The following is a 22934-nucleotide window of genomic DNA, read 5'->3' on the forward strand; positions in this document are numbered from 1 at the left end:
CATTAAGTAATTTTACAAAGAGATCTTAGCAGTAAAATGAGAATCAGGAAATTATACTATTTTAGGAACCAGAGGAAAATCAATTCCTTTCTCAACATTGCCTTTCATGTTTGGTTACCATATACAAATATATTCAAAGAATAATAAATTTTAGGAGAAACTTGAAGAATTCACATTTTGATTGAATTCAGAATATTAGAGGTTACGATAAAATTCAGTTTCACGATTACAGAGTAATATTTTAAGACCACCATTAAATCATATCTTAGTTAATATTTTATGCTTATGCATTTATTTCTGTTTCCTGGATGTATATTTAATTTATTCATCAATGTTCTTTTTTTTTTTTCCTTTTCTTCCTTTTTTTTTTTCTTTTTTTCCTGATTAGCAACTTGCTCCTTGGCTCATAAGAATCAAATTATAGTGTAATAAGTTCTTACAGTTCATCATCAATATTTCCAGTTGCAAGCACATTGATGTTAAATTCACTTAGTTTACAGGTATAAAACTAGAGATAGACTGTCAAGTTCTTTTTTCTATTTCAATCACATTCTGGCTCTGGCCCACTTCATGAGCAGAAATAGAATCTTAAAATGCATTTGAAATTTCATTCCTGCTGTAGTTTGGATATTGAATATCCCTGAACTGGTCATAAGATAAAAGATTAGTCCCCATGGTGGTTCTTTTGGAAGGTGGTAAAACCTTTGAGAGGTGGATCCTTGGGGGTGGTCCTTAAGTCATTGGGAGCATGTCCTGTAAGGATGGTGAGACCTGGCCCTTTCCTCTGCCTCTCTGCTTCCTGGTCTGTTATGTAAATATTTTTGCTCAGTCACACAATGTCACCATGATAAGCTGCTTTGCAATAGGCTCAAAGCAGAGGGACCAATTGATCATAGACTGAAGTCTCCAAAACTGAGCCAAAATAACCTTTTTATCTTTTTAAAGTGATTATCTCAGGTATTTCATTATAGTGATAGCAAGCTCAGCATAAACATTTGGAAAATTTGCAACTTAACAAAAAGGAGTGTATAAAGATGTAACCAACAATTATGTAGTTGCTAGTGCTGATAAAAAGAAGTCAAGTGCTTTGCACTAGGACTATAAGAAAGATGCTTGGAGGGCATCTTAGAAATTCTCAAGGCCACCTCAGCTATCACAGGTTCAGAGATGTAGAAATGAAAAGTCTTTTCAAAGATTTTGGAGACAGAAATTTTTGAATAAAAGGCCCTGGGTACCCCAGTACCTACCCACCCAGGCCACCTCAGAAATCATTTCTCTGGGGTTTATACCCTGGTGTTCAGCTGTCAAGTCACTCAAATGCCATGGAAGCTCTGGTTTAAGTGGCCCCAGGTGCAGTTCATGCTAATGGCAGTCCTTGGCATCATCCATGTGATACTGGTTTTGCAGGCATGAAGAATACAAGATCATGTGGTCATGGGGGTTTCTGCTGAGATTCCAAAGGAAAACCCAGGCAGTGAGTTAGTGTGTTGCAGGACTGAAGTCTCTGTAAACAGCCCTCAACAAGCCCATGTGTAGAGCTATAGAAGTGAACCTGAGGCTAAGTGAAGACACCTAGAACATAAATGTGCTAGCAGCAACATGCAACATGCAGAGGAGTCCAAGAGAGGCTGTGTGGGCTGCAATCAGCACATAGTGGTATGGTTGCCCAAGTCTGTGAGTGCCTTTCTCCCCCGACAGTATGCCCTGGCATGGAAACTGTAGGAGTTAATGTTTGCCTTGCTGAGTGTTGGTTTTGCTTTGGGATAATCCCTCCTTTCTGTTTCTTTCTCTGTCCCTTTCAGACTGGGAAGTTTTCCCAGTACCATTCCACTCTTATATTTGGATGTATGCAACTTGTTTTTGGAACCCTTAGAGGCTCGGACATTTAGCCATAAATCTCAGAGGAGACTTGAGACTTGGACTTTTGAGCAATACTGGAATTGTTAAGACTTTAGGGACTCTTGAAAATGAACTAAATGCATTTTGCATGGGGACAAAGGAAGAATGCTGTAGTTTGACTATTTAATATCTCCCAAAGGCCTTTGAAGTAGATTGGTCTCTAGGGTGGTACTATTGGGATGTGGTGGAAACCTTAAAAGTTAGGGCTTTGTGTGATGTCCTTAGATCATTGGGGGCATGTCCATGAGGGCAAAAATGGGTCCCCAGACCCTTCCTCTTTGTGACTCCTTTCTTCCTGGCTCAAGATGGAAGGCATTCTGATCTATCAAATGCTCCTGCTATGATGTGCTACCTTGCCTCAGGCCCAAAGAAACAGTGTCAACCAATCACAAGCTGAAACCTCCAAAACTGTAAGCCAATGTAAATATTTTTTCTAAGTTGTGTATTTCAAGTATTTCATTATAGTGATGGAAAGCTGACAACCCAATTCCCATGAAAATCATTTAAAAGGATTTCTTTCCTTTTAATTTTTTTTTACTTGCAATGAAGTATTATCAGTTTTAATTACTGATATTAAATACATATAGGTCTACATTTGCACAAATATATTTATTGTGGTGGGATCAAGTATAATTGCTATATGATAATTGAGATTGACAAAATATTACTATAAATAATATATTAAAAAACACAAGCAGCAAATGAGACTAATTTTGTACAATCATAACATGAAGCTGTTCTCTGGCTTGCCTAAAATCAATATTTTAGGGACATATTTATAATTGAAAATTTTTTTTCATGGTACTTCAGAAAAGTAACAAAAGTCAAATTTAAATAACACTATATCCCAATCATGTAAAAAATTATTGTCCTAATCATTGAATTGACTTGATCTTTGTGTATTCTGACAATTTCATTGGTTACTTTCATGAACTTTAAAACTTTTTTGCAAGATTCTAGATTAGAAAGTCTATAATTTTCTATATTTGTAATAGTAATTTTTTTACCCTAGAATTTTCTTGTGAGATTAAATACTTCATGTTTCCTAATCTTATTATCAACAACTACAATTTATTGACTGTACGAGTTTTTCAGAATCTTTTCTTTGGGAATATCATTATACAATTTTTTCCTTCCTTGATTTTCAATTAATTGGGTCAATTAAAAAACGTAAGTGACCATGGGGTAAAATGCCAAATGAACAGAAAACTAAAACAATGCCAGATGATGTTCTTAGGTCCATAAGAACAAACCAGTTCACCATTCCCTGGCCAGCAGAAAATCTAATGCAAATATAAATCATCAGTGAAGCGAAAACTCATATTTTATCTTTCAATAAAACTTTGAGATTTTGAGGTATTTCTGAGTAGGTAAAAAATGTTCATCTGTGACTCAATTTCTCTCTAAAAATTCTGCGTTCTCAATTTCTCTCTAAGCTTTTATCAAATTTTCACAATGAGCACTTTGGTGTGAGGCGTTTCCTCTTTGTGGTAAAACTATGATCACCTTATAGGCACAACATGGTTCCATCTTTGGGGTGATGTTTCAGCAGGTTTATTTTTAGCTTGTTCTTATTAAACTCTTCTACTCTACTGTTAGATTTTTTTTTAATGAATGGATTAACTGGTAAATAATGATTTGGGGTTACTTTCTAGGAGGTGAGGGACAGATGACAACAACTAGAGTGAAGAGTTGTGGGGCATGTCCTGGCTTCCTTCTTACCAAGTCGAGGCAGGATTGCCCATCACAGTGTCCTCTCAAATCAGAGAAGCCAAGGGAGCCGGCACTGACTGACAAAAGTGAGGCCAAGAAGGAAGGAGCAAACTTGGCCAAGGCCTTGGGGCCCAGGCTAACAGGAATGTTGCCTGTCCCTTCACTGTCCTACTCTGTGACTTTAATAATCTGTCAGTAAGAATGATCACAAGTGGAAAGTGATGATTTTCTATCAAGGCCAGGCTTCACATAATATGGATGAAGGCTCCTGATGGAAAGTGAAATGTGCAAAATCTCTATGAGGATTATGTTTGACTAACAGACTATAAATTAGTAGGAAGTGACAGTCATCAATCCCAGCATTTGTTGTGCACATTCTTTTCTCTCATTAAATAAAAGTCAGTAAAAATTGATCTTTGCAGAATTTGCATTAGAAGAGAATGGATAATTGTTGAAATCTCAAAAAACAAATCTTAATAAACAAATAAATGAACAAAAAAACTTCATGACTCTGTCAAACCATACTCTTATAAAATACAGACTTGATCATTTTTCAAAACATGTTCAGAAGAAATTCTTTCATGAAAAAAAAAAGAAGTTAAGAAAATTACCTGTGGTGGAGAGTTATCATTCCTTTCTTGTTATAATTCTACATAAGTCTAAGAAGTAATTCATGGAAATACCCAGGATGTGCTTGGAGAGAACAATTTCCTCCTACTATCTGGATCATTTAATGCACAGCATGAGTTGCGGGGTGGGGGGGAGTCAGATATTTTATGAACAGGCTTAACGTTACAATATGCAATTGTTTTTTGGTTTGCCTCCAAACACCAATAAGGAGCCCACAGCGATCACAAGCTCCTTTATATTGGGATGAATGACTCTTGTATTTTAATCGCAAACAAAGTTGCAGACACAATTTGAAATTTTTTTATGCTTGTAAATATGTTGCTCATTGTTCCTTGTTTCAGAAGAACCTTAATTTGCACTGAAAATTCTGTTTCCATCATATTTTCATAGGACTATGTATCTTTTAACATGGATCTATTTTTTCCCATTGGTGAATGCTGTTCCAGGGAAAGTGTTTACTAAATTCATGAGACCAGCACTATCCCTGCTGCTATAATTAAGGTACAGTGCTTATACCTAACCATAAAAATATTCACTTCAAAGTCTCATCTCATGGGCAAATCTTTAGCTTACAGCTATGCAAAAAAAGCTTTGGGGCATATTTTATTTATACATCCATGCGTACAGAAATGTGTTCAACATATTTTTTAAAACATCTTCTTCCTGGGAGTCATAAGACATTTTTCAAGTTGTTTTTCAGACAAATATTTAAATGAACAGCATCAGAAACCTTTAAATGTATGTTGTTGATGGAATATTTAAAATTTTTATATTCCTTTTTATTTCTAAAATGTCTTTATATTTTTATGGATGGACTTTTTCCATAAAATTATAAAACATATAGAGAATTTTAGAGGAATGTTCTATACACAAATTTTTTCTACATTTTTGTAAATGTGGTAGCAGTATGCTTCATTGAATTAAACCAAATAATATTAATTATAATACTCTATTTGATCATTTATAATATTCCATGCACTAACCTTTTTACTTTAATAATATTAATAAGTCTAATTCTTTTATTTTTTTATATATAATGCGGATTTAACCCATGGGCACTTTACCACTGAGTCATATCCCCAGTCCTTCTTATGTTTTATTTTAAGACAGGGTCTCACCAAGTTGCCTAGGGCCTCACTAAATTGCTCAGACCTGCTTTGAACTTGCAATCCTCCTGCCTCAGCCTCCCACGTTGCTGGAATTACAGGTATGTATCACTGTGCCCAGCTAAAAAGTCTAATTATTCTGATAGCCCCATAAAATAGGATTATATATAAAGAATTATAATATATCATTATTTCCATTTTAAACATGCTAAAAGTTAGGCATGGATTATTTACTTGCTCATTGCTCTACAGCTAATGAGTGATGGAACCAATATTGGATCCTAGGCTGTTAGAATTCAGAACTTAGATTTCTATAGAAAAAAATTAGTTATGTTACTAATTATTATTAGGCTAATAGAATTTTTACTCCAATCATAAATTGCTTATTCATGAAAAAAAACATGATTTTTAGGTATAGAGTTTTCATCTATGATATTCCAATAGTCTGTATATGGTCAATTTATATTTTCTAAATATATTTATCACTATAGAGTGCAACAGTGCTAAAATTAGAATTCTAATGTCTTTACTTTTTATATTGACACAATATGTATAAATAATTGTAAATCCAACATTTGGGAAACTGATAGCTGTGTATTATCATTTTAACTTGTCCCAGGGAGAAGGTATTAGAATTTACTAACAGATGTAGAGAAAAACAGAAGTTGTTTTATAAACCCTTTTTCAGATAAATCCAAGTGAAACACATTAAAAGCTTTGTTCATAATTACCTTTGGTTTTCTGTGCTGGAGGAAAAAGCACCTAAAAATGCCAATTGGCTTGGAAAGAGTAAAAAAAAAATCTAGGAATAACAATCTAGGAATACTTATTGTGTTTACAGTTTAAAAGATTTTTAACTTTTTTAAATTCGCAAGGAATTTCTTAAAGAATCCTCAGTTGCATACCTATCTAAGCAGAGGCCATTTTGCACTGATGTTGCTAACTAGAAATGTTGCAGTTGTAGAATGTTTTAGTACAGTCTTCAAACCTGGTGCCTTCCTCCTTTCTTGCAGCTTGCCTTCCTGATTCCTGCTGCAAGAACTTGTAGAGAGAAGAGCAGACAACAATATTCTAGTCTTCTTGGAAATTTGCATGTAGGAAAGCAAGTAAATGCATATTCACCATGTGCATAGTTCATAGAGTGATGAGGACAATATGAGCCTCAGAGGGAATGATTGTTTCACAACAAGGAACTCATGCATTTCAAATTGCTGGACACCTGGGCTTGAAATAGGTCCACACTCCTGTTGGTTAACACTACTGCTGTAATACTGGCAAGAAGACTGACAGCTTGAAGGGGCATTCGCAAAGTCATACAGCACGTTAATTCTGGTAATGTGTCTTTTTTTCATGATTGGCATGATTACAAGAAAGAAATTGGCCATATCTTCCTGATTCTGCATCTGGTATCATGGCACAATAAGAACAGACTCCACATTGAGTTCATACTTTTTAACTCATTATTTTAGTCTGTGCAAGTATGTTTTGCTGAGAATGTATAAAATCCCAAACACTGTGATTTTCTTTCATGTTCCTCATTAACCTATAGGATTAATCATATCCTTATATTTTTCTGTTGCCTTTACTTTGACTCTTGGCCTTTACCTCATATAAAATTATAGACTGCAGTAAAAAAAAGGATAAAAATCTAATACTCTTTGTGTTTGTACACAGGCACAGTTTTTGATAGATTTATTGATTACGTTGAGTACAAATTACTTAAAACTCCATAAGGAATCTATTTTCTTTCTCTGTGTGTTTATCCTTGCTGTATGCATATGTGTGTGTGTACACAGGTTTACACAGATAAACTTGAAATATGTAGTTCTAAGGCTCTTACTCAGTTACCACTTTCTATTCCAATTATCCTTTTAAACTTATGCCCTATGCACTGTATTTAAAGTTTATTTTGGACCTTTTCATTTGCAGCTACACACATTATCTTTGCAGTTCCTGGGAAAAACAGAATTGAATCAGCTAATCACAGGTCTGAGGAAAAAAAAAAAAAAAAGAAAGAAAAAACAACCAATAATTGTTCCTCTGAAACCTTAGAGAAAAATCTGACAGCATAGTCTGTAGCCATTCATATCACTTTTTGGAAAACAAGCTCTGTCTTTAATCTGTTATTTGGTTTCAAACCTGCTTTTGATCCATTATTCACTTTGAAATTCAACCTTTGTTCAGACATTCTCTTTAGCAGTATATTCTAAATTTGCACCCACAGTTCAGAAAGATGGAGACTTGCAACAGCAGCATTTTCTTAATTTCTCAGATCATAGAAATACATAAAAATTATCAAACTGCCAAACACCTCTCAGCTCACTCTGGCTCAAGGAAGCACAATAATTTGGATCCAAGATAGCAGAAGAAAACATTTTTTGTAGTGTAAGCTATACACAATAATAATGCAAACTAGTCACTATCCAAATATTGAAATATTTCCCAGTATTTCTTTCAATGAACAGTACAATTCTGGTGATTAGCCATCCTATCTCTGTGTTGGTTTGTTCTAGTCAATGTCCAAGCAACAGCAGTTTTCTTTTACCATTTAAAAGCTGTTTAAGAAAGATTAGAAAATAATAAATAAGCTCAAAAAATATCATTGTTTGCCAAGCATAGAGGCACACTCATATAATCCTAGGTACTCTGGAACCTGTGGAATGTAAATTGCAAGTTTGAAGTCAACCTCTGCATGAGACCTATCTCAAAAGAGAAAAACAAAAGACTGAGAAGTCTGGAGATGAAGCTCTGTGGTAAAGCATCCCTGAGTTCATTCCCCACAACCAATGTGTATGTGTGTGTATGTTATTACTTACACTGTCTTCATTGAGTATATACTACGATGTGATAGCCAAGTGGAGCGGCTTCCTGAATACCAGATTGCCTCAGTTTGGGGCAAGAGGGAAGCAGGTCTCTTTCTTAGATTGGGCAATAGCAGCTAAGAGCATCCCTGGGTCTGGCTTGCACTCAAGTGTTGCTTGTCCTCAGTTTCCCAATCAGCAGATTATCTCCTTGGAAATGATATGAGTGCAAATTCAAGGATGTGCCTAAAATACTGCCAGAGAAAAAATGCTTTTCCTCTAAATCAGGTGTGGGACAATTGTATTCATTCCTAACAGTATAAAAAGTTACTTTAGACTTTGAAAACACATTGTTATCATAAACATTTAATCTTCCTTAATAATTTTTGTTTTAGTGATTTATTTGATGGGTGAATGTTCTTTTTGTAAAATAGTAAAGCGTTTAATTTTTAAAGGAATATTAAAAATTCCGAATGATTATGGCCCAGATCATATGATTTTGATTTACAGAGTACCTGTGATTAGCAGTTTCTTGTTCCCAGAAAGCTCTCAATATTGCTTCTATATTTTCCTTTAACCATGGTAGAAGTTTCACTATGAAGGAATTTCAGAATATGAATTATGATTTCTCTTTGGCAAGTGGTGATCAATCCTGAGCTGCCTGAATTATATTAATGCATTGCAATGATAATTTGCAAAATTTACTTTTATCCCTGCTTTATCAATCATCTTTCTGATCAAACTTCAAAAAACTTAAACCATTAGTAATGAAAGTTTTGGATTTAAATGATAATATTAGATTAATGTGAATTGTCTAATATTTAATGTTTATCTTTGGAAAATTTTATGAAGTTTTTACCAAATGTCTACATCTAGTTATTTTTAAAATATATATGTTTTTGATATATATTTTGACTAATTGACCTTGTTGGATAGTACTCATTTAAAATATTATTTTTATTCAGTTTTTCCTTTGCTGTGACTAAAAGATCTGACAAGCACCATTAGAGAAGGAACAGTTTATTTGGCTTAAGGTTTCAGTGGTCCATGTCCTCAGACAGTCAACTTCATAGTTCTGGCTCAAGGTGAGGAAGCACATCATGACAGAAGGTCTTGGTAGAGGAAAGCAGCTCAGGACATGGCACAGGAAGTAGAGAGAGAACTCTCCTCACCAGGAACAATATAAACCGCAAAGGCATGCCCCCAGCAACCTACCTCCTCTAGCCTCATCCTGCTTTCATGAAGTTACCACCCTGTTAATGCATTATCAGTGGATCAATCCCCTGATTAGATTACAGCTCTCATAATCCAATAATTTCACCTCTGAACCCTCTTGCATTGCCTCATACATGAGATTTTGGGGAAAATCACATATCCAAACTATAATTTCCCTTCCAATCTTTTTGGGAAAATTCTCCTTTTCAAAAGCATTTTTCTCATAGTTTTTCAATGAATGCATGTAATGAATGTATGATCTATTATTTGGAGCATATTTCAGTAACAGGAGCATGTAATTAAAAGAAATTTTCCAAGTGATTTTTATACCATTGACCATTACTATGGAGAGTTGTATCTTGTTATATAAACTGCCACCTAACTCCTCTACCCAGCCTGAGAAGCTCATCCATTTTCACACCACTTGTATTAGAATTCCTAGTTTCCTCAAACCTCAGTCTTCTACTCTGTTCATTCTGTTAACACTAACTTTTCTACTAACTTTAATACTGTTCCAGTATGGAAATGTTACTTCACCCTGAAGGCTGACTTGAAATATAATCTCTCCAAAGAAATTTTTTTCATCTCTTGAAATTATCACATTACTACTCAGTTTAATTTTTCAATTGATAATTCAAAAGCCTACATATTTTGGATATCTTATTCACTGAGGTTCAGATTTAATAAAGAGCTTTATTAGATGTATTTGTTTAGTTGAAAGCAAACACGGCCAAGAGCTTTCACATTATGGAAGATAAAGACTGATTGACATAGCACAAAAATAGCCACTTGTAATTAGTGAGGGAAAAATTTCTGTAAACTAAACAGCCACTTACTTGGTGTCTCTTATAATTCTTCTAAGTAATATGAAATACTGAAATAGTCAAATGAAATAAAATTATTTTCTATATTTTACTATCGATGCATTCATAAAAATTTTTTTCTTTCATTTTTTTTGAGAAGACAGCTGTCGCTCAAAGTCTAATTTGAAAGTAATTTGCCTCTCTGTATCTTTGCCTTTTTTTTTTTTCTTTTGTGTTCTGAAGTTTCATATGCTTTTATAAATTAATTTCACCTACATTGCTTGAGATTTGTTTAGCTGGTTTTTGAACATGTGGTTTGGTTAAATATATGCTCTACTGAATCTGATATTTTAGTTCAGTTCTAGAGCATTTTCATTCAATTCATTTAAATAGCTTCTGCCTCCTGTTTATTACCTCTTTTATTAGATCTTTATATTTTCTGACATTTCTTACTTTATCTTTTATGATTTTAAACCCTTATATTTTTCCATGCAATTATTTCTCTGTTGTATTCTGGATAATTGCTTCAGACATATTTTTCATTTAATTAATTCTTTGCTGAGCAGTGTTTAATATGGTATCAAATAAAGCACTGAATTTTATATCAGTTATTTTTTTTCTATTTCTAGAAGTATATCTTGGTATTTTCCAAATCTGCTAATCATTGTTATATTTATCAACAATCTCATTTTAGAGGCTGTGGAAATAGTGATAATACAGTCCCTACAATCGATATTTGCAAGGTAATCAAAGGAAAGGGTGTTTCTTCCTTCCTCTACCATTAAATGTAGTTATTTCAGGTTGTTTCACTGATCTGGTTTTGTTTTTTTTTTTTTCCATGTAATCCACATGTTCTCCTCAGTATGCCAAATCACTCATACCTCCTGTTATCGGGTGATTATAATTTCCTAATCTAAATTTCTAGATCCAGAATCATATTCTGCTTGCTGGTCAGCATTTCATGGATTTGTTTTTCTCCTTACCAGAGTTTGAACTCAAGGGCACTTGAACACTGAGCCACATCCCCAGTCCTATTTTGTATTTTATTTAGAAACAGGGTCTCACTGAGTTGCTTAGCACCTTGCCATTGCTGAGACTGACTTTGAACTTGCCATCCTTCTGCCTCAGTCTCCTGAGCCACTGGGATTATTTCATGAATTCTTTATGAAACATCTAAAATTAGTACAAAAAACAAATTCTGAATAAATTATCTTTCTTTGTACTTCCTTTCTTGCCTTACTTTGATGAAGGATCTCACAGTTCAGGCAGGGTTTCTAACTGAAGCTTTTGAATGTTCCTCAGTTTCCCTTAAATGTAGAGACTGTGTTGTTACACTACCTTTTCTGTGTGTCAGACGTGCTCCTTCCTTTTTTTCCCCTTTGCTGTTGCCTCATTTTAGGGTGTTTTTTTCTCCTGTTTGTTTTGTTATTTATTGTACTGGGGATTGAACTCAGGGGTGTTTTACCACTGAGCTACATCCTCGGTTCCTTTTCATTTCAGTTTGTAAAAATTTGAGACAGGGTCTTGCTAAGTTGCTTGAGGCTGGCCTCCAACTTGGCAATCCTTTTGCTTTGGCCTCCAGAGTTACTGGAATGGTGCCCAGCTTCTGTTTATAATCTTTGTAGCACTGTATCCTCACTAGTCTCCCTAATTCTATTTTAATTTCTTCAGATCTTTGACTACTGTGCTTTGGAAGCAATCTTTTTGAAACTGAAATCTGATCATGAGTCTTTTTTTTGGTCAGGCATTCTCTTGTAGTTTGCCCATTTTTACAGAATGAATTCCAATTAAAAAAAAAAGAAAACATTTTCCCACTCTTCTTTTGCCTTTTTTTCTTTCCCTCCCTCCCTCCCTCCCTCCCTTCCTTCCTTCCTTTCTTCCTTCCTTCCTCCCTTCCTTCCTTCTTCTTGTGATACTGAGGATCATCTTTTTTATTCTGTTGTGTGCTATCACTTTTTCTATTTTCTATCGTACTAATAACTTATGATACAAACAATTAAAAATTTTCATTTTTTTCCCAGGAAAAAACATACTTTTACATTTTTTGGGGAACATCTGTCTCCTTGGTATTTCCTTATATATTTATTTTTTCAAAACCCAGATCAAATTTTATATAACTCTTTGAAGACTTCATTGTCACCCAAACTTAATTGATCAGTTCTCCTCCTTTCTTGTTCATATTCTGCACTATTTCCATAATTTCACTTGTCACTCAGAATTAAAGGTACCAGTTTTTCCAGATAAACTTAAATTCCTAAGGAATGAGGAAATCCTTAATTTCCCTCTATTTTCAGAACTGAAGATATTACCTAACATTTCGTAGGTGAGCCATCATGTTTTAATAAATTGTTGAAGGTTTTGAAGATTTTTTATTTGTTTTTCTTACTATAGAAGCCATATCTATCTAATGCTCACTTCATGCCATCTCAATCTCCCCTATGTTTTATGGTTCAGCCCAACTTTTATGTCTTCCAGGGCACACTTGCTGACCACTCTTGACTCTCCACGTTTCGTACACTTGAATAATACCAATCACAATCATGCTTATAACTCAGTGTTGTGTTAAAATAAAAAGTGTGAATTAATTTTCTCTCTACTCAATTTGTGTGTGTGTTTCTAATCTGTGGAAACAGAATATAAGGTAAGAGTAGCAGGTGTGCAGATTGATCTGACACTATTCTTATGCATTAGACTTTCCTTTGTTATTTTCTACTTGGTTCTCCTTTGGATAGATAGCAATGCTACTATTTGGAAAATAATCATATGGAAAGTGACCTAAATTTTAAAACTAAAATTTAATCAATATGGTTACAATCTGCATGTTAAGCTAGTATTAAAAACTTCCCATGAACAATTTATCCATTGTAATATGCTTACTGCAGATAAATAGTGAGCATCAGAAGTTATAAAATTGTATCTCCAGCTCTTTTTTTGACTTGCTTTATTAGTATTCTTCTTACTGCATAACAAATTACCAACAATGGAGTAACTTAAAGATCACAATTACTTACTGAAACTGAAACTGATTGACCGCTTGTCTCACTTGGCTGAAATTAAAAAGTGTTGGTTGATGCCACAATCCCACCTGCAGCTTTATGGACCTCCTCCAAACTCACTGATTTGTTTGCCAGCAGAATTCAGTTCCCTGTGGTTTTAGGACTGAGGTTCCTGATTTCTTACTTTTTATAAATTTGCTTCTGGAGTTCTCAACTCTTAAAATTCACATCACATTCCCTGCTGCATGACTCTCCCTTATTTTCAATTTGCTACTGTGAAGACAAACCAACAATTCTCTTCTGCTGCTTCTTGACTCTCTTAAATGCTCAACTCATCCTACAATCACAGCCACTGCCATATGCAAAGGGAGGGAATGATTCAAGTTCTTCTTACCAGGGGTGCCAGTCTTAGAATTTTACTCACCACACTTGCTAAATGTTTAAATATTAAGTGCCTTGTTTTTCAAAAATGAAAGTTGTAAATAAAATGAATGAAAAATTTTTTTATGATATATATCACTCCAAGCCTTAAAACTGCTTAATTTTCCAAACCACAAATATCCATTCCTTTTTGTTTTAGATTTTTTTCCCTTCCAAAGGCTGAATATGTCATTTTCCTCAGTTATATTTGTTGATCAAATTCAGTCTGCCCCAAAGAATAGACTTCTGCTAAATGAGTAGCATATACAACATATATTTTGTGGCTAAAAATGTTACTTCATTATTAATGAAGAAAAGTGAAGAGTAAAAACACTTTGGAATTGCAAAATTCAATGTACAATGATAAAAGTAGTGGTTACTGAAATAGAATTATATTGTACTGGCAAATGATCATACACCACATTTGAAAACCTGTCTGCCTTGACTATTTTATTAAAATGAATACAAGAGCAAAACGACTCATAGAAAACTTATAGAAATTAACCAAGGAAAGCTTTTAAATCATGTGTCATGTGAAAATAATACAGAATCCTGCCTTCTCCTTGATGGATTCTGTCACCTGTGGGAGAAAGGCATTCTTGTTTGTAGGATCTGTTGCATATTCTGGAACTCATAATGTCTAACTGTCAAATTGTCCACATAAAAGATAAAAATACTTTTAATCCATCACCAGGACATTTCATCTTGATTTTAAAGGAACACAAGAGTTATCATGTTTTCTGAAAGAACAGAACTGGGAGGGTTTTGATTTTTTGCTTTTTCTGGTCTTTTTTGTTTATTTGTTTTTTGCTCTCTAATTTAGGAAAGTTGTCAAGAATCTGGGCTCCTGCATTGATTTTATCACTAGAAGAGCTAAGCACACTTCCATTTATACAGTTCTTTTTAGAATACAACAATCTGTTTATAAATTCGAACATCTTTTCATAGATGATATATGTGCCACTACACTAATTCCAAATTTAACAATTTAAGGAATTAATGAAGAGGGAAATTAAAAGAAATGATAGTTTTCTTAGGTACTAGTTAAATGTTCTTATAATTATGTTAAAATAGATATTATTTCAAAATGATCTTATTTCCATTATGTAGTTTATGTTTAGAAATATAATCATTTTGAACATACGAATTTTTCAAAATTAATTGAATTTCTTCATAGTCTTTAAGGTTTACTTCAGATTTTTTGTTTCTTTTAACAGTAGGCTAGCACATTGGGACTACAACTCTCTCTGAGGAGAGTAATAACATCAGGACTAATACATTATTAAAATATTCTTAAGCATTTGAAGAACTAAAAAAGCAATGAAGACATATGAAAAGGAAAAGGAAACCCAGAAATAAAGGAATTCTAAATCTGATTTCTAGATTTCAGAAAATTCAAAATTTCTAAAGGGATTATGTTCAAATCATAGAGCATCTGAAAACAAGAAAAGAAAAAAGCAAACAAAAAACCCCAAACATGACAAACTTTGTCTCAATGTATTGGGACCCTCAGAACAACACTGAAGATTAGAGCATCCCTCTTTCATAGAATTTTACTTAGATATTCTAGAAAATCATAATGTTGTGAGATTGGTTTAAGTTGGTCCTAGGAGCTTGGCAGGAATAAGTTTTCATACATTCTGAAGGAGAGGAAACTTCAGCTCAGACGTCAAATTATTGCTAGGTAACATTCCAAATTCAGTGCTTCAAGTTCAAGCAAGTTCAAGTTCAGTTAGTCGATGAGAATGAGGTACAAATGAAACTCGCATGTTGTGGGAACTGCAATGGAAATGAAAGCCACCACAACAAAAGATACAAAAGAGTCCAACTATTAGAATAAAACCAAATTAGTTTTAAAGAAATGTTTAAGAAGCGAGAAGCTTGAAGATAGCTATGAGGAAGAGAAAATTATATGAAGGATCAAAGCAAAAAAGGAAAAGAAATAAGAAAAAACATTCTTTGTGTGAAACTTATGGGAATTACCAAATTACTGAATAAAGTAAAAGAAAATAAACTGACAAATGAAGCACAAAAAACTATCAAGAGCACTGGCAGAAAATACCAAAGAGATTATTTCCAAATAATAACATTATAATTTATCTAAGGTTTATTTATTTATATTATTTATTTTTGTTGTTGTTGCCAGATAAATTTAGAGAAAAGGTCTTCTTGACAGGCTTATAAGATCATAATTCTGTGAACTTAATGGTACAGGCTAAACCAAGTTCAAGGTTTCCATGTCTCAGTTTCATTACCTGTAGAGTTGATTTGTTAGATTATATTCTTTCAAAATACCTTTAATATTCAAAGTTCTAAAGCATTCTGATAATTCTGTGAAAATGAGATTAATGCATTTTGAGAAAAAATCAGAATTTCTTCTTTATTATAAAATTAAATAAAATATCAGTAATAAAAGATTTTCATTACTGAAAAAAGAAACACAAATTTTTGTATGGATAGCGATGACTAGATCTTTTTTTTAAAAATTAAAAAGCCTGGGATGTAGCTTTTAGTGAAAGTGTCCTGGATTCAATCCAGTATCAAAAAACAAAACAAACTAACCAAAAAAAAAAAAAAAAATCCAAAAACAAAACAAAACGAACAAAAAATAAAATATCCAGTTGTATATAAACTCAGTAGTGAACTATGATAGGAATAATAAAAAGGCTTTGTTTGAATGTTGAAGAGTCAGAATAGTGTTTAGCTTCTTTCCTTTATTACTAGATTTCCTTTTTCTTTGTTGTTTGACCCATGAAAGCTTAAAGAACAAAGTAAAGGTGAGGATAAATTCCATTCCAATTCAATTCTGTAAATATTCTATAATAAATAGATTAATGTGAACATAAAAGTCGAATGAAGTCGATACTATTAACTCATGGAAAGCATAATTATACTCAGGTCGATTCTCTCACAAGGGTATCATTTATTTTGCCATATAAAAGAAATGTAAGACAATTAAGAGTTTCCAAATTAGCTTGATGGGAGAAAACTTACAATAGGGCAATCCATTACTTACTAATGAAGTTACATTCCATAAAGGAATTCCTCCAAGGAATTTCCTTTTGAAATAATATTTATGTACAGTTTAGCAGAGGTGAACATTGATTGCTTATCTCAATTGCAAATTTAGCAAGTTCCCCAGAGGAAAAAGCACATAGATTGTTTGACTGAATTGTTGTGGGTAGTTTAAAATTATGATGAAAGGCAATGTAAAAATAGAAACCATGTGGCTTTCTTTAGTTTGCTTGAAGGGAATGTTACTAATTTATTTTTCCTTCAAAAAGTCAATGAAATTAGAATTTATATTTTGCTTCCAAATTGGCAATGACAGAGAGGGAATTACATTAATCAGCTTGCTATATTTATTAGTTCTATATTACTCACTTTAGCCCAGACACTGAACATGAGTGCTGACTACATGGCTGAAAATACTTGATAAAGAGAAATAAATGAGAAAAACTGATATGAGATAACAGGTATGCTAATTCTATGTATAGACATGAATTTGGAACAGTTAATAAAGATATAGGTACAATGTGTACATCATAGCTACATGCCACATGTTGATACAGAGAAGCACAGTGTCATGTTAGACTCTAGATACTTTAAGTCAGTTGTTTATAGAGTTATTTGAAATCCATAATAATCTATTATTCATTTATCTATACATTAAATAAATTCTAATATATCCTGGATTCTGAGAAAAAGACAATTTCTGTCATCATGGAATTTACTGTATAATGAGGAAGATAAAACAGGAATGTGCAAACAAACTAAAAGCTTTGCAATTATAAATGCATTCTCTATTGCAATAGGAAAGTTCAGTGATAGAGGTAGATAGATGGGGGCCAAACGATTAGATAGGGAGGAACATGTATACTATTTAAAATGAGTTTCTAAGTCATGACTCATGAGTCAAGAAGATAAAACTGTGTAAAGAACACAAATAATGAATTCCAGGCAGCCCAAATGGCTTTTGCTGGGAAAGGGAAGGACTTGGTGTACTTATAGGATACAGAGTGTCTGATGTGATCAGAACTTCATGCATCAGAATAAGAGTTGTTGAAATTGCAGTTGAAATGCACTATATTAGCTGCATATCACTATCACAAAATACCTAAGATAATTAATTTATGAAGAGAAATGTTTTATTCTGGCTCATGATTTTGAAGTTTCCATCTTCCAAGATTAGGTGAACCCATTACTTTGTGTCTTTGGTGATGTACCAGATGGCAATGGCAGGAAGCTGGTGGAGAGGTAAACTCCTCACCTCATAGAAGCAAAAGAGAAAAGTAGAGTTCTCGAAAGTCTTACGATCTCCTTCAAGAGCAAGTGTCCAGTGGCCTAGGAACCCCCCACAGGCCTCAACTCCTAAAATTTCCACTGCTTCCCAATAACTCCACCCTGGGGGCCTCCCTTCAACAAAGTGACTTTTGGGGGATATTATTATACACCAAACTATAATGTACATACAGGGACTGGGATTTGTAGGCCATATGCAGGATGTATAATAGATTCAAAGTTCCACCAAGAAGTCAATAGAGGAGGGTTATGAGGCATTGCACAGTCTAAATTTATGACTTTAAAAAAGGAGAGGACCTAGACTGCACTGAGTGTTGACAGTTGAAAGTGTGGAGAATAGAAATAGAAAACAGGAGACCAAAAAGAGACTATGAGAAGGCCTAAATTACAATAGTATCACTGGGGAGAAAGAGAAGGAGGCAGATATTTGATTTTTTTTGGCGATGTGATTAACAACACTTGGTGGAACATAGGTACCCTTCAAGAGATGAATGGATAAAGAAAATGTGGCATATAGACACAATGGAGTATTACCCAGCCATAAAGAAGAATGACTTTATTGACTTTACAGCATTTTCTGGTAAATGGATGAAACTGGAGAATATCAATCTAAGTGAAATAAGCCAGACCCCAAAAGTCAAAGGCCAAATGTTTTCTCCGATATATGGAAACTAATCAAAAATAAGGAGGGGATATTAAAAAAAAGAAGAAAGATCAGTGGAGCAGACACAAGAGAATGAAGGGAAGGGAGGAAGGATGGAATAGGGAAAGACAGTGGAATGAATCTGACCCAACTTTCCTATGTACATATATGAATATACCACAGTGAATCTCACCACTGTATATTCATAAGACATAAATTTAAAATTTAAAACTATAAGTAAATAGCAGACAGATTAGTAGAGTAGAGGAAAGGGAACATGGGTAGGAAGGAAGAGGAGGAAGGGAAAGGGGAACTGGGGACTGAATTAGAACAAATTATATTCCATGCTTTTATAATTATATCAGGATGAATTCTATTGATATGTTTTTCTAAAAAGAACCAATAATTATATATATATGTTTGTGTATATAATGTGTGTATATATGTATATATATATATGTGTGTGTGTATACATATATAATAATATATGTAATAATATATAATATATTAATATTATTAATATATAATAATATTATATTAATATTTAATAATATATATAATATATAATATGATATATATTATATTAATATATAATAATATATGTGTATAATATATAATTATGGGTTCTTTTTAGAAAAAAAAAATATATTTAGAGAGAGAGATACTTAGATACTTGGTGATATTTTTGATAGAGGGGAACCAAGGAGAGGGAAAAAATAAAGCCCCCAGAACTATTTTTCTTGAAAATCTCTGTGAATGATTGTATCATTTATTGAGATAAGAAATAGATTTTAGGTTTTTTGTGAATAAGGGGAAATTATCAAGTGCACTCTGGACATGCTACTTTTGAGACTTGTATATAATATAAGAAAGTTGGACTTAAAAATAAGCATTAAAATGATCCAACAAGAAAATTCAGAGTCACTAGCAGCCATAGGGATGGAGTGCAGAGAAAAATGAAGCCTGGTGCAGATTTCAGCATGAAGCTGTCAGGAAGGTTATTAGAAAGGTTATTAGAATAGCCAAGATAAAAATCGATGTTCTTGAGGCTAACTGAGGAGATGGCTTTCAGAAGAAGGGAATACTTAGCTATGATAAAGGCTGCGGAGAAGTAAATGAGAATAGAACTTGATCACTGAACGCAGCAAAAGTAAAGTTGGTACAGATTTTGGCAGAACACATTTTCTTTCAGTAATGAAGAAAGAAGCTAAATTATAGAGCACCAAGGAGGGAGAAGAGGTGGGAAAGTAGAGTCAATGCAACTGGTTCTTTTCTAAGTTTTTCTATATAGGTGACCACAAAAATGGAGCAGTGACTGAAAAGAACTGCAGAGGAAAAAAGAATTTGGTGTTTATAATATGAAACAACAAGGGGAATTTGTATTCTGATATGAATATTCTGTTAGAGAAGGTGAGAAAGATGGTTTAGGAGAAGAATGAGTGAGCAAGGGGTGAAATATTTTAGTTAGTTAAGGGAGATGGGAGGCAGTATGGAGTAAGGAGAGGGATAAACTTTGTAATGCAAGGAAAGATGAACAATATGGATACATGTGCAGGCAGGTCAGAAAATTAAGTAAAATTGGAGGGAATTCTGGTAATTTCTGTATCCTCAGTGAATTGGAAGCAAGTTTAGCAACTAAAAGTGATTAAGCAGGTATAGTCCAGGAACGCTAAGGTGGTTGAGGAATAAAGATAATTTATGAAACTGTTGTTTTAGGATAAATACAAAAGCCTCCTGCAGAAATATGTTTGAACTGCCAGAGAAAGTTGAGCATCTACTTAACATTTGACATGGCAAGTTTAACTGAAAATTCCACTTTCAGTCAACCTAACTGGTGGTGTGACTTTCATTTGCCTATCTCCACATTTGCTTTCTCTAGACCTTATAATACTGAGTTACTTCTAGCTGAGCAGGCAGAAGGTGAGTGAAATGAGAGTTAAATACTTTTGCAAAGGATCACTTATTTTTATGAATCATGAAATCTAAACTGAACCTAAGAGAGAACAGAAGGGTGTTTATAGGTAAGGAGAGAATGTGGGTTTAATATTTGGGAGATAAAGATGAGAATTTACTTGAAAATAAACTGAAAGCAGAGAAGATTGGGACATGTGACTGGGATTTGATATGTTGGCATTAGATACTTTGAAATTGGTAAATTTGGGAGTGTATAATTGTGAAGGAGAGGAGGTCAGTAGAGATACAGGCAAAGAAACAGGTAAGACAATGTGTTCCTGGGAATAACAACAAGTAATATGGTAGACATGCAGGACTGGTCCTGGAATAGCACAGGGAATTGATAGGCAAGTTAATGAATGATAGTAATAAGGATAATTCTCTTTTTTAGTTTTTAGTTTCCATTATGTAACCAAATAATTCTAATAGTAAGCTTTACCTATTACTTAATTTATTGGTTTTGGAAAAAGATATTTGGTTTCCTATCTTGATGGAAGTTTTGGGGTTTTCTTTACTTATAGTGGATGTTGTCTTCCCTCTAATCTCCACAAAGTTTTGTCTAGGGCTTTGTTCGACTGGCAAATATCAGCACAGCCTTCAATATTCAAATATGCCTCTAAGTTCATTCATAGTTTCATCTCTGGATTTTTGAGTGCCTTCTGCGGTCCTCCCCACACCTTCCTGGGACAGAGCAGTTTTTAGCACTTTGATATAGCACTAAAGTTGTTGATGGATACATACAGGCTCATTGGCCTACCTAACTGTAATAGTTGGCATAACACTTAAATATCACTGCTGGTGTTCCATGCTAAATCCTTTTATAGATTGCCATTCCAACATGAAACTACATATTTAAACCCTCACTTTTTAAAAAATAACTGCTATCATTTACTGTAGACTATCTTCTTATTCTTTGCTCTTTACAATTAGTCATTAGTACTGCTTTACTTGTATTCACCTGTTTTGCCCTGCCTTCAGTCTTATCATGTACAGGTTTTACTTTATTAAGATGGATAATATCTGCATTGAAGTCTGCATATGCAATTTAGTAATTGTAGTTAAAAAAAAAAAAACACATTATCTACTAATTTCTTTGTACCACATCATCTCATAGCACAGGAATGACTGGGAAATTTCCTACAGGTACTTTTTTCCCCACTTCTTTCTGTTAAACAACAAAAGGATATGTCCAACTGACTAGTTCTCTATAACATGTTTTCCAGCTGGCATTTGAAAATAGCTTGGTGAGTTATTTATTACAAAAATTCACATTCTTGAAAGTTTGCACAGATAGTAATTGAGTGAGAAAGCAAAATTCCATACTAGCTAGGAAGTCTCTCCAATTTTCTTGAAGTCCTTTACTTCCTATTCAAATGTGGCCTTTTCTTGGTGATGGTTATTTTCTATTTTTGGATAATGACTTTCTGGTGCAGTTCCACTCTTCACTGTGTATTTTCATCATGTCATTAGGTTTTTCTGCACTCCCAATAATACTGGAAAGCCCCTGCAATCTACTTCTTTCCCAAAGGATGACCCTCTGGAAGTATTTCTTTTTAAAATTTGTATATACAATGATATGAAGAATAACAACTTCACACCTGCTGGCTTAAGAAAAAAAGGTAGGAATAGAGGAGGTAGCTTTTGCATTTCATTTGCTCGCTCCTAACCCTTGTCCCCACTCCAAAATACACACATATGTTTACATATGCATGTATTAGTCAACACCACACGGCATGTTTTTATGTAGTGAAATAAATGGTATGTATATCATTTATCAATTTGCTTTTATGTGACATTTTGAGAGCATCCATGTGTACTACATGTAGTTTCAGAACATTCATTTTTACACCTTCATAGTAGTACTTTGTTCCATGAAAATACAAGTTTCTTAGCCATTTTGAAGTTGATGAGTGTTCCACATTTTTTCTCTTTTGCTCTTACAGACAGTGCTGCAATAGAGAACTACCTGTATATTTGTGAGTTTGAAGAAAGATTTTGTATACACAAATTATTTAGTTGGAGGCACATGAATGTATCTACAATTTTACTAGATACTGTCAAATTAATTACCAAATTGGTTTCAACAATGTAGGTTCACACTGCTATGGTTTGAAAGTCATCTCCAAAACTAATGTTAAATTGGATTGTCATTTTGATAGTTTTGAGAAGTGGGTCTCTTAACAGATGATTAGGCCAGGAGGGCTCTGCCCTCATGAATGGAATAATGCTGCTATTGCAGGACTGGGTTAGTTCTTATGGAAACAGGTCCCTGAGAGTGGGTGAGTTGGTCCCGATTACCTCTGTCCTGTGAATGCTTGCTCACTTGTCTTTCTTCTGTGTTTGGATGCAGCACAGAGACCCTCCTCACCAGAAGCCACTTTATGCTTTCAGTCTTCCCAGCCTCTAGAAGTGTAGGCCGAATAAACTTTAATTGCTTATAAATCATTCGGCCT

The sequence above is a fragment of the Sciurus carolinensis genome, chromosome 5 (assembly GCF_902686445.1).
Source record: "Sciurus carolinensis chromosome 5, mSciCar1.2, whole genome shotgun sequence".
NCBI classification, from domain to species: domain Eukaryota; kingdom Metazoa; phylum Chordata; class Mammalia; order Rodentia; family Sciuridae; genus Sciurus; species Sciurus carolinensis.